This window comes from Podarcis filfolensis (assembly GCF_964270895.1).
Source record: "Podarcis filfolensis genome assembly, chromosome: 1".
Taxonomy (NCBI): domain Eukaryota; kingdom Metazoa; phylum Chordata; class Lepidosauria; order Squamata; family Lacertidae; genus Podarcis; species Podarcis filfolensis.
The window spans coordinates 46,966,505-46,978,827 of record NC_139604.1 but is presented as its reverse complement, the minus strand read 5'-3'; the positions used below and the strand labels follow the sequence as shown (position 1 = coordinate 46,978,827).

Sequence of the window (12,323 nt, the reverse complement as noted above, 5' to 3'; positions counted from 1 at the left end):
GGAAAAGGAAAAAGTAAAAGCGGAAGGAGAGAGAGATCCCAGCCTATCTGGAACAGCTCATGGTGCAATTGACGAAGGGCGGGGAGAAACAGGAGGCGCAGGCGTGGATTAGAATGAAAACAGATCAGTCAATGGATTTGGACTCCGGAGATCATCTGACTTGAGTTAGCAAACCCCAAACTGGATTTCAAAGTGTGGGAGAGAGAGAGGAAAAGTTTCTTTCCCCCCTCCACCTCCTCTTTCTTTTTTAACTTTCCTCCACTGGCGGCGGCGGCGGCTTTAGTGCTGGTGGGGGAAAGCAGAACCCTCCGCTCTCGCGCGCTCTCCTCCCCCTGCTGCGTTCCTTAATTTCTCCCCGAGCGTGCGCGTCCGGGGATGTCCTACGTTGGGATGATGGATGGCAGGAGGGCAGAAACGCGGCGGCAGCCGAAGAAGCGCCCAGCACTTTTTTGAACTCTCCCTCTCTCCCTTTCCCGGACGATCCTCAATGAGCCTTCGAGAAGGAGGAGGAGGAGGAGAAAGGGGAAGCTTGCGCTCCAGCCGGGATTTTTGGTAGCGGCAGCAGCAGCACCATCAACAGCAGCAACTCCCGCTTTTCAAGAAGGGGTAGAAAAACGACGCACAAAAGGACTGCAAACGGCAACAACCCTCCCTCCTTCCCTCTCCCCAAGCCCTGAAGTGGACGATGGGGCGCTGGATTCGCAGCCCTCTCCTGGAGCCGGAGCAGCCGCTGGCCCTGTGAAAAAGCAAACAAACTTCTCTTTGGGTAAAGTTGCTTCCCTCCGTTTCCCTCCCCACCCCCACATTTTGGAATGCTTTGGGATTCTAAAGAGAGGTGACTGTCCTTCAAGTGTCGACTGCCTCCCCCCACACCCGTTAAAGTGTGTTTGTTTGCGCGTTGGAGCAGACGAGGGGGGTCCGCGCGCTCTTTCCCGCCGCCGCCGCCCCCCCCGGTGGGTGTGACGGCAAAAGTTGGTAACAGGCGGGTCGGTGCGGCTGTGGATTGATTGATCTGAAGCAGGGAACCTGCGCACGTGTGTCGTCTCTCTCTCTCTCTCTCTCTCTCTCTCTCTCTCTCTCTCTCTCTCTGTGTGTGTGTGTGTGTGTGTGTGTGTGAGAGAGAGAGAGAGAGAGAGAGAGAGAGAGAAAAAGAGAGAGAGAGAGAGAGATGCATTTTCGGGAACTGTGGCGGTGCCTTGACTTTCCTGCTACAACTAGGCAGGAGGGGAGGAGCAGCAGCAGATGAGAGATTGACCAACGTTCGGCTTGGAATGTTGGGAGAATTCCTCCCCACGGGGGTGCGTGGGTGGTGGGGAAGGTGGGGGCTGCCCCAATACTAGTGAGGCTGCCGCTCCTTCTGGGGAGATCCGTGCTGCTTTCTCTCCTCCTCGACTTCCTCCGCCTCCCCCCCCAAACCTGTGTGTATCTGTTGATTTGAAATCTCCCATCTCCGCGGAAGACGGGCGGAGGTGCCTGGGTGGGAGTCAGTTCCTTCCACAAGAAGCGGCTTTCCTTGCCCTGCTCCACTCCCTGCTGCTCCCACCCACGCGCCCCAACTTTCCAGGAGTTTGGCGGACATGTGACGGGCGGTGTTGGTTGCTTTTCCCTGCTGCACACCTTTTGGACTGCAAAGCGTGGCGGGGATATTTCATAGCGGTATCTTACGCATAAGCCAGAGATCCTACGTGCATCTCCCCCCCCCCCCCCTCTCTCTCTCTCTCTCTCTCTCTCTCTCTCTGTGTATACCAATCCCGCAGGGATGCGTGTATAGGCATTTTCCAGAAACAAGACGGTAACCTGGCGGGGGCTGTGAGCCTGCGATTATAACGGGGAGTGAGTGATCATTTATTTGCAACTTAAATTTTGGTGTGCGCGCCATTCCCTAAAATCTTTTACAGGGAGAGATGGAGAGGCTCTTGGGTTTGACTTAACTCCTCGCAATTGTCTCCCTCTGGCCACTTATCCACCCCCCCCCCCACTTTCCCAAAGCAATCTTTCGGCAAGTATATTTGCGAAGGAATTTCAAAAATCCACCCTGCAACTTGATCCCTGTGTGATGGGGAGCGGCATGGAGTGAGCTGGGCGCCAATCCTATTAAGGATTTGGAGAGCTGAAGGGGTGCTTACCCCCCCTCCAAGAACTCAAAGGCTTGAAGACAATTGTGGAAGGAGGGAGGGAATCGTTTCTTCTTGTTTTTCTTGTTGCCCCCCCCCCAAGAAAGCCTCCACACATACTAAATTGCTGTCATTTGTTGAGATTTTCCAGGTGCACCTTTGCCTAAAATAGTTACCTGAGTTTCAAACTATTATGCTTGTGTGTGTTCAGATTCTGGCATTAAAGATGTGTTGTTTGGCCTGTTGAACACTTTCCATCCAAGTTGCACAGGGAGTCAATGTAGAGGTTTTCAGGCAGCATGATAAAGAATATAGCCGATAAAACTTTGGAAAGGGTGGAAAAAATGCAGAAGTTTCACATAGGCTATCCCTGGGGTGGGGGAGAATACAGGGACCCTTTGGAACTATAGCACTCAACCAGATAGGTGCTGAGGATCTGCAATGTTCTTGCTGCTTATGGTCCTTGAGAGAGTGTAAAGTTGTTAGCATATTCCTCAATGTAACTCACTGAGAGCACAAGACGACTTTTAGAAGACTGTTGGTCACCTTTTATTGCAAGTGCCACAAAAATAACGTTGCACTGGCCCATCAAAACACCACTCTTAAGGAGTGTAGAGACTGGCAAGAGAAGTCTTCAGTTGTAGGGGGATTCTAGCTTTGTGTGTGGATGTATGAGAGGGAGATCCCTATGGCCAAGATCCTCACAAAGAGAAGCACTCTAAATGCATAGGGCATTTGCCTTGTAATGAGAGGTGTGGTGCAACCCAATACATGTTTACGTGAAAGTGAAGTCCCGCTGTGTTCAGTTAGTTTTACTTCCAGAGAAATGTATGTGTAGAACAGCAGCTTAGCAACACAATCCTATGCATTTTTACTCAGAAGTAAATGAAGTTGTATCTGATGAGAGCTTTGGCTGGATTGTGCCCATTAAATAAAAGTAAAATGCAAATGCATAAAGTAATACATCGGTTCCTTACTCTTAAAAAAAAAAAATCGACAATGCACACAGTCTGTTATGATATCTCTTATTTTATGTAGTTTTCAAAACCTGCACATATTGGGGTACCCTTTCCACAACTGAAGCGTTTTGAAGTTTATGTATTATTGACCGTTACAGATAAAAAGAGCAGTTGTAAAACTTTCTCTCCTTTTTATGCAATAGAGGTCTCTGGGGATGTCCAAGAATTTGAAAGTAAACGTTGCACTCGCATGCTGCATAAAATAGCATTTAAACAAATATTGTATTGGCATGTCCCACAGACCCAGTGCCAAAAGAGTAGAGTAAATAAACGGTGAAATCCAAAATATACAGACGTGGAAAAGACTGATTTCTTGCAAAGACTTACTGATTTGATCTGTTTGTTCTAGCTACCTTAGATTTAAGAGAGAACCTTATGGGGGGGGCTTAAAAACAAATTTACGTACATTTTGCTGCAAGGAAAACAAATTGTGCTGCCTACTTTCACCTGGAAAAGGAAATCTTTTAGATATATAGTACATCATTTACAGCTTTATAAAATGCATGTTGATTGTTGCATATTGCTCAAGCAGTAGTCGTTGGGGTTTTGTATTAATATATCTATATATATCTTGATATTTGCCTGGAGTTATTTATATTTTGTTCAGAGTGCCAGGAAACTTTGACACCTGTCAAACTTTGACTTGCCCTCAACATAAATGGCATATTGAGTATAACTTCACATCTGCCTATATATAATCTAACAAATTACCCACAGTGGAACTTTTTGTGGGGCAATTAAAAAATAAGGCAAGTTTCCAATTTGACAACCCACCCACAATTTTGAAAAGACAGAAAATCAACTTACACTGAACTGTTTCTCTTTGGTGAACTTTTCAATCCTCTGGGGTGTGTTTGTAAAAGAGATAATCTTTAAAGCAAGGTGTGGGGGAAGATTCACTTGATGCTGAACCCTGTTGTTGCCTTAAGCACATAACTTTGAAGTGCCCAGAAATGTAACCACTGTACTGCATAGGAAAACATATCCCAGGGACTCTTTCCAACTTCCTTTTAATGTCTTTATTTCTTCATGCGTCAAAAGGGTTGTAGGTTTGGGCGGATTCAAATGGATAAAAAATGGTTGCAGCTGGACATTTGTGCTTATGGTATGTGTGTTGAAGGCTGGGACATAACACTTATTTAAATCCGATGGTGCTGATTTAAAAGTGATCATTCTGATTTAAATCTAGAGGCAACTTGGAGGATATTTCCCATCTTATTATGAAAAGCTGTGCGGGCGTATGCTAAGCAACTGGTGTCAAATTCTTAGCCTGTTTTATGTGGGAAGAATCTTGAGAAGCATCCTTATTTGAGCAAACTGGAGCCATTTTAGAAAGGGCGGGGTGTAAATGTTTAAAATAAACCATTCTAGAATTTATATCTGCCTTTAATGTGACAAAGTTTGAAATGCTGTCATAAATGATTGCAGAAATCAATTGCCTTTTGTTTATGCTAAACAAAATTTGAATAGCAACAAACGGTATAGAAGATACTTTTTGCCAATATAAATTGGAATGAAATATTTGAGATACTTGACAGTATTTCCCCCCTTAATTCAGATTTCTTAAAATTATTTAGTTGCTTGTTTAAAAAGCACCTGACGATGGGTTGGGTGCCGTATGTGGGTAAACTCAAAGGAGGAATCTGTCTGCTGACTTATAATCAAACATGGCACAGGTAAAGGGAAGAAGACATTTATTCTGAAAAGCAGAGCCAAGATAAAGAAGTAGGTTTTAAGCCACTGGAAGGAAAGGTAAAGGTGATGGCAGCAGAGATGGAGCTGCACAGCTGGTTCAGTCTGGCCTTTTAAAACCTGAGATGTGCAGCCCAATCCTATGCACGTCTGTTTGAAAGTAAGTAATCTGAATTCAATGTGACTTAGTCCCAAGAAGTCATGGATAGGACTGCAGCCTTACAGCCCAGTCCTATACTTCTTTACTCAGACATCCTACTATGAGGGGTGTTGCTCCAAATAAAGAGTGTATACAGCTGCAATCAAAGGAAATCACACATAAAGATTGTAAAATAATGTTGTGCTTCTACAGTACTTTATTTTACAATACTCACTTTCCACTGCACTCCCGCATTGTTACCAGTGCCTGATTGCTATTTAGGATCAGGATGTTAGGAAAAAGGCTGTTCCAAGGCATTCTAATTTTAGATTATTTTGGTTTTTGATAGCATCTTAGAATCACCCTTCACGCATTCCAAGGTGCATCTTTTACACGGACAGTCTCTTTCCCAAGCACGTAAGAGTTTTGTAGAAAAGTGAATAGACATTGCTACCCCTTGCTCCCTCAACTCCTGGTGGCCTACTGTAAGCCAGTTGTTTGCACTGCATCCTGAAAGATACACAAATCCTTCAAGCTTTTTGTGCTCTCAGAAGTGCCTTGTTCACAGTGGAGTTTCCAGTACGGATTAGCGAAGAAAGCAAATTCAGCCAGCAATCACACAAAACTCTATATTTATTTGTGTAGCAAACACCCATCCATTGCTGTCCTTAGAATGGGTACACTTAACAGTCTTACTCAAGTTGAAGTAGAGGGTTAAAAGGAGAAAGAGGTGATTTTGAATGGTTTGGATTTTTTTGTGTGTTTTTTTAAATACTCTTATTCCCTAAATACAGCTTCTCTAACACTTCTTTGGACTGTTTGCACTTGAGCTACTTGTTCTGTTATCTGAATTTCTATGAATGAAGTTGACTGCACTGCAGTGTGTTAATTTACTTGAGCAGTGTTTGACATACACTTGAAAGCAGGGTAAATATAGAAAAGAACTGGGGTTTATTTTGTTAGCATTTCGAAGGAAAAGCAGCAACCCAAAATTGAATCTTGAGAGTTAATTACTTCCTTTACCCACACTGCCACAGTGCAAAAACATCTTATTTAATGGTCTTTGGTTAGATACCTGCACACTTTGTGAATTCCCATTGGACACTTACAGATCTTATATAGGGCAATCATGAAAGCTCGGAACATATGGCTGCATATGTAGAACTCAAGGGTAAATTGCTGGAGATGATCTCTTCACTTTATTTGGAATACCCAATGAATGGGGAGCCAACAATAATAACAGTTTGGATAATTAACAAAAACTCTGTGTTTTGTCCAGAAATCCACTTGAAGTATACCAGAGTTAAAAGCGTTACTGGAACCTGAAGGAATGGCAGGAAAATGTCCCTGAATCTGTTAATCCTGGTGCAGTTGTTAGGGCTTTCCTTAAATAAATGAAAAAGTGCTAGGAACTGAAAAACAATAAGCCCAAATTGCAACTGAAAAAGAGGTGCCTGATAATACAGTCCTCCTATGCATGTCTACTCAGAAAAGGTCCCATTGAATTTGATAGGACTTTTCTTCAACCTTAGTTGGTCACCAGGATCTGTACATACTAGGCATCTGGTCCTCAATCCAGAGTCTACTAATGATGGTTAGAAGCTTTGTTTCCACACACCGCGCCCCACTCCTTCCCTTCTCGATTTACTACATTTTGTTTTAACTGGCCATTACTATTTAAGTTCTTTTTAGTTTTATAAATTTTTATTAAGCTTTTCCTTTACAAATAAATCCGTACAACCATGTTTACAAATTTCCTGTTTTTGAACTTCCCCCAGCACATCCCTCAATCATCCATTTTTCTTATCTTCACGCATTTTCTATATGATATTGCCAATTTAATATTATCTTTCCATCTCTATTTCTTTTTTACAATATACCTTATACTATCACAAAGCCTCCTTAAAACCCACTAGCGTTGTCTGTTCATCACAGATAGTTTTCAGATAATCCGTGAACTTTCCCCAGTCCTCGATGAATTTGTGATCTTTCTGATATCTGATTTTTCCAGTCATTTTATCCAATTCTGCATAGTCCGTAAGTTTCATTCTCCACTCATTCATTTAAGTTCTTAAGGCTGGGTGAAGCAAAATAATACAGGCCAGAGTACTAGACACTTGCTGCTATGTATCATTTCTGTTCCTTTCCCACTTTCAAGGTCTGAAAGGGCATTTAAAAGAAGCCTTAGCCCAGCTCGAGACTTTTCTCCCTGTTCCCTGCTAGGAAGGGGGAGAAATAGAGAACCCACATTAATTTTGTGCATCTGGGAGGATAAGCTTTTAAAGCAGGCTCTGGCGTTTTTGGGTTAACTTGAATAGGTTAATGTTTTAAAAAAGAGGAGGGTGGACACATTGGTGGGGAGTGGGTTTTAACTGAGTACCCAATCCCATTCATTCATTAGCATAAGAAAACCAGTTTTAGTGCATTTACTATTGTATTGAGTGAAGAGTTCCAACAGTCAGGAGGAGAAAGAAAGTGAAAAGCTGCAAAGAAATGATGGGCTATTCAGATTATTCAGCAAGCCCCCCTCCTCCCCAGCTCCGGTCATCTGCCTTCGAGATCGGGGGATCGGGGATCTCACTTTTATCTCCCCCCCTCCACTTTCGCCTTTCTTTTGCCTTTTTCACACGTTCACTTTTGTCAAGGTTTATTGATCACGTTTTTTTCTTCTCCGCAAATCTGTGGAAAATTTAATGAACCAAAAACAACAGTGACATAAAAGGAACTTTTAGCACCAGGGCTGAATTCTCTCTCTCTCTCTCTCTCTCTCTCTCTCTCTCTCTCTCTCTCTCTCTCCACACACACACACATTTCAGCTAGAAATCTGCCTTTCCTCCTCATTGTGTAGTTACTGTAGGAACATACAGTAGAAACTGGGGGAAACAGCTGCACTGGTAACTGTTCATTGGGGGGGAAAGTTTGTATAATGCGTGTGACCTGACAGAAAGCCCAATTATAAATGCCTTTCTCTCTCCTTTGATACCTTTGTGAGGGTCAGATGCTAGACACTGCTCCTGCTCCTGCTCACAGGACTGCATCTGATAAAGTATTTCCTTTGAGGGGAGAATGAAGCCCATTAGTTGCCTGGCATTTCAACCCAAGTCGCAATGATTGCGGATTACCAGTCCTTATTTACAGCTCCCTCAATTGTTTTAGTGGCCTGCTCTTTGCTCGGCCCACATCTGCCCTGCCTCTGTGCTGTCTTGGCGTGTTTTATGATGCAAATGTTTTTTTGTTGCTTTACAAATAGTTTCAGTATCTGGATGATCTCAGGTGGCGTAGCTGAAAAGCAGCTTCTTTTCTCCCAGTTGGACTCAAACCCTGTAATTAAGCGGGGCTTCCAGGGCGATTATATATTTGGTTCCAGTACCCTTTCGGAGCAATTTCCCTTTAGGAAACCAGTTGAACTTTCGGCTCATTAGGATTCGCTTGTGGTTAATCTGAAAGGCTTTGGACAATAGCAATTCTTAGCCCTCCTTCTCCACCCTACTGCCTTTTCTCTTGATTGCATGAGTACCAGAATAGCGGGGAAATGGAACTGAGCATATTTGTGACAAACCACATTAAGACGCATTCACCTGGATATACTGTAGAGTAGTTCTCTTGGAGCTGTTATCTTGCTTGTTTCACAATAACTTCTGAATTCCTGTTAACTTCTTACTGTGCTTGGTCTTATATGCTGACTCCCCTAATGTGAATGTATATATTCCACTTGCATACAAGCACATATACTCCTACTGTTATAGATCTAAGCTAGTGAATGCTGGTGAGTGCAGCTATCTGTTAACATTTGCTTCTGCCTCTCTGAGAAGTCTTTTCAAGCATTCACAAAATGCACACAGGGTTGCCTCCATAAGGGATGGGAACCTGTGGCCCTCCAGATGTTGTTGGACCCCAACTCTCAACAACTTCAGCCAACATGGTCCCTGTTCGGATGATTGGAGCAAGATTTGAAGGGCCACAGATTTCTTCATCCTTAGTCCACATTCACATGTTACCAGTTTTTTACATTCGCTCTCATATTAGTCAGTTTTCCAGCTGGATTTTTTAATAAAATAAAACAAAGGGAGAACACAGGAACACAGGAAGCTGACTTATACAGAGTCAGAACAATTAGTCCAGCAGTTTTCCAAGGTTTCAGGCAGGAGACATTTCGAGCTCTGCCTGGAGAGGCTGGGGATTAAACCAGAGACTGTATGTGAATCAGGTAGCTAAGAATGGAATGGAGGAATATACTACAGTGGTACCTCGGGGTACAGATGCTTCAGGTTACAGACTCCGCTAGCCCAGAAATAGTACCTCAGGTTAAGAACTTTGCTTCAGGATGAGAACAGAAATCTTGTGGCAGTGGCAGCGGGAGGCCCCATTAGCTAAAGTGGTACCTCAGGTTAAGAACAGTTTCAGGTTAAAAACGGACCTCCAGAACAAATTAAGTTCTTAACCCGAGGTACCACTGTATTCATTGATGAGCATATGTTGGGGATGGACAAAGGATATAACTCTCTTTACAATGGCCCCAACTTCTTAGCTTCCCAGGAGCATCTGGTTGGCTACGGTTGGAATTACTATGATGGGCCAATAGGTTACCCTTTGGTCTGGTCTAAAAAGGGAATAATTACTATGGATCATAACTTCTTAAGATAAGGGTTTGAAGCCAGAGGCTTCAGAGGTTCAACTTTAAAACCTACATCACTGGTAACAATTACTTTCAATCCATTCATGAGTGGGGCTAGGATTCTTCCCTGGAACAAATGCATAGCAAGAGAACTGGTACTAGCAAACAAAGCTTTCACCACAGATCAGACTAAGGATGGTGGAATCACACCACCATTTTATGAGTGTTTGTGTGTTATTTGCATTGATATTGTATGGCAAGTTGAACACCCTCCCCCAGGGAACATTGGTTAACTAACCTGTCTTGAGAATGGTCCAGGATATGTCAAGACCAGGATAGCCAACATGGCAGTATCCAGATGTAGATGGACAATTCCCATCTTCCCTGGCCATTGGCCATGTTGTCTGATGGGAATTTATTTAATTGAGCACCTGAACCAAGCCTGAAGTTCAAACATCTAGAGAACTTTAAAACATGGACTGTGGTGGGAAAGAGGAGCTAGGAAGCTGGCCCAATTTACTGCACCAGAAGCTCAAATTTCCTGATCAATTCACAGTTACCTCACTCCCTAACCACTATATAAATGATGCTGGGGAAAGAACAAAGATGTTAATTTCATAATCACTTTGTTCAGCATTACAGTATTTCCCTCCTTCCCCTGAGGCCTCAAAAGGTGGCTGTCAAAAGAGACTGAATGTTCTACAGGGCTAGACAAGTGCTGAAGTTGAAAATGAAAAGAAAATACTCTTTTGCCTGCATGTGTGGAAAGGAAAAGAGGCTCCAGCTCAAGGAGTAGAGCAGACGCTTTGTATGCAGAAGGTTCTGAGGACAATCCAGTTAACAAGAGCATGAGCAGTCCCTGCAAAGCCATGGCTAGATAGAGTAGACCACTGATCACCATATCAGATGCTAGAAGGCATTATTTACCTAGATTAATTAGGCTATTAATGATAGCTTTTTAGGAGACACCTCTTCCTCTCGTAGAGCTACAATTCTCAGAGTGGTTTAATTAGTCAGTCCTCCTTCCCAGAGAACTCTGGGAATTGCTGCTTTTTGTCACTAGGGGCTGGGGTCCTTAACAACACTCAGCATTCTGGGCAAATTTTTTAAAGTGGTATGATACTGCTTTAAATATAAAGTGGAGATGGGGGCATTGGATTCTATAGATGAATGTAAATGCCTCTTTCATCATCCTGCATCTGCCCTTAATATTTATTTTTCTGCATTCATCTCTGAAAGGAGGGGTGGGATCAAGCCCACAGGCTTCACCCCTCACTTGCCAAACTTTTACCCAAACGCAAGCAGAGCCTAAGGGCAAGCTGTGTGAGTGTATGCTCTCTTTAGAGGTTTAGGTGAACACTCAGGTGGTGCCAGCGGGCATGATCTTTCTCTCTCAGTATTCATCTTCTACATGAATGAAGATATGGCCCTGTAGCAAATGGTTCTTTGTACCTCCTGCATGGCAGTTTTCACCACATAGACTGATGACAAAAAATGTGGGGGTAGTCAAGTAAATTTTACTCAGAGTAGATGCACTGAAATTAATAGACCTAACCTAGTTGCGCTTATTACTTTAAATGGATATACTCTGACTAAAACTTACTTAGGTGTGACCTTTGTTGTGTTTTTGTAATGCTGTACATGAAAGTCATCAGAACCGGTAATGAGTGATTTGATTGACTGATGTTTATTTCTGAAGCTCAGGGCAGTTTGTGTGGAGAGGCCATCTCCCAGTCCCATTCAGAGACCTTTGATGCTGAAACAATAGGACTGTTCAGAGACAGCCATGTGGTCAGCTAAAACAGTAGTGGGCAGGGCTTTTTTTTCAGCCAGAACTCAGTTCTGGAACCTTTCAGGTGGGCGCCATTGCCATTATAAGAGCAAGGGAGGCGTTTATTGTGAGTTCCAGCACCTCTTTTTCTAGAAAAATAGCACTGCCGGTAGGTGACCATGTTTCTTGGGCACCATTCACCTTCGGCAAGGTGCATGGGTGCAACCAAAAGAGAGTGAAGCCACAACACACTTTCCTATGCATACTCTTGCATGCAAACACACACAAAGGCCACAGAGAGCCCCTGATGTAGCAAGTTAGTCTCTCCATGTTAAAGCATGGAGGGGGAGCAGGATTAGATTCACTAGTCATTCCTCCCTGTAGTCTTGGCATTAGTCTTCGCAGTGATGAGTGTACAGCTGCTAGGCTGTGGTGGATTGGCACAATGGCAAGTGGGCACGATTCTGCTGGATTCACTGAGTGCATGGGAAGCATTCATGTAGACAGCCCTAATGATTGGTCTCCTATGCTCACAGACCATACTCTCTTTAGATTGATCGCAAATATTGCATAACACTAAAAAAACAAAAACAAAAACCCACTAATTTTATTAGGCTTTTATGCTGAAAAGTAGTTTGATGTCACAAATGAAAGAACATTCAAATATCCATTCCACTTAGCCCCACTCTACATGAAAAGAAACCACATTAATTAACACACACACACACGGAGTAATCTGTGGGGCTTTATTACAGCCCTCCTCTTCTTTTTCTTGGTAGCTGAGAAAAAAGAAAACCCTGTTGATTAAGGACATATCTGTTAAAAGAACATCAGTTTTAAAAGACTGCGGTTCCTTTTCAGAGGGACCCTTAGCGAGCCCTTTTTGTGTGCAGAGGACAATGCAATAAGTCAGACGGGACTTTTTGAGCTGCATCTGTAAGGAACTGTAAGGGCCCCTGAAGTACACTTGTGT

The 12,323-nt window shown here is 43.3% G+C and overlaps 1 protein-coding gene across 2 annotated transcripts in view; it reads left to right on the top strand.

Moving 5' to 3' along the window:
* GLI2 (GLI family zinc finger 2) overlaps positions 1–12,323 on the top strand; it is a 304,721-nt gene that overhangs the window by 97,844 nt on the left and 194,554 nt on the right. The window contains exon 1 of one of the 2 annotated variants that reach the window (XM_083584536.1): positions 103–766. The exons of the other annotated variant lie outside the window; for it this stretch is intronic. The gene's annotated coding sequence lies outside the window, so the exon portion shown is untranslated. Of the gene's footprint in view, positions 1–102; positions 767–12,323 lie in introns of those variants that run through there. 2 annotated transcript variants of the gene reach the window in all.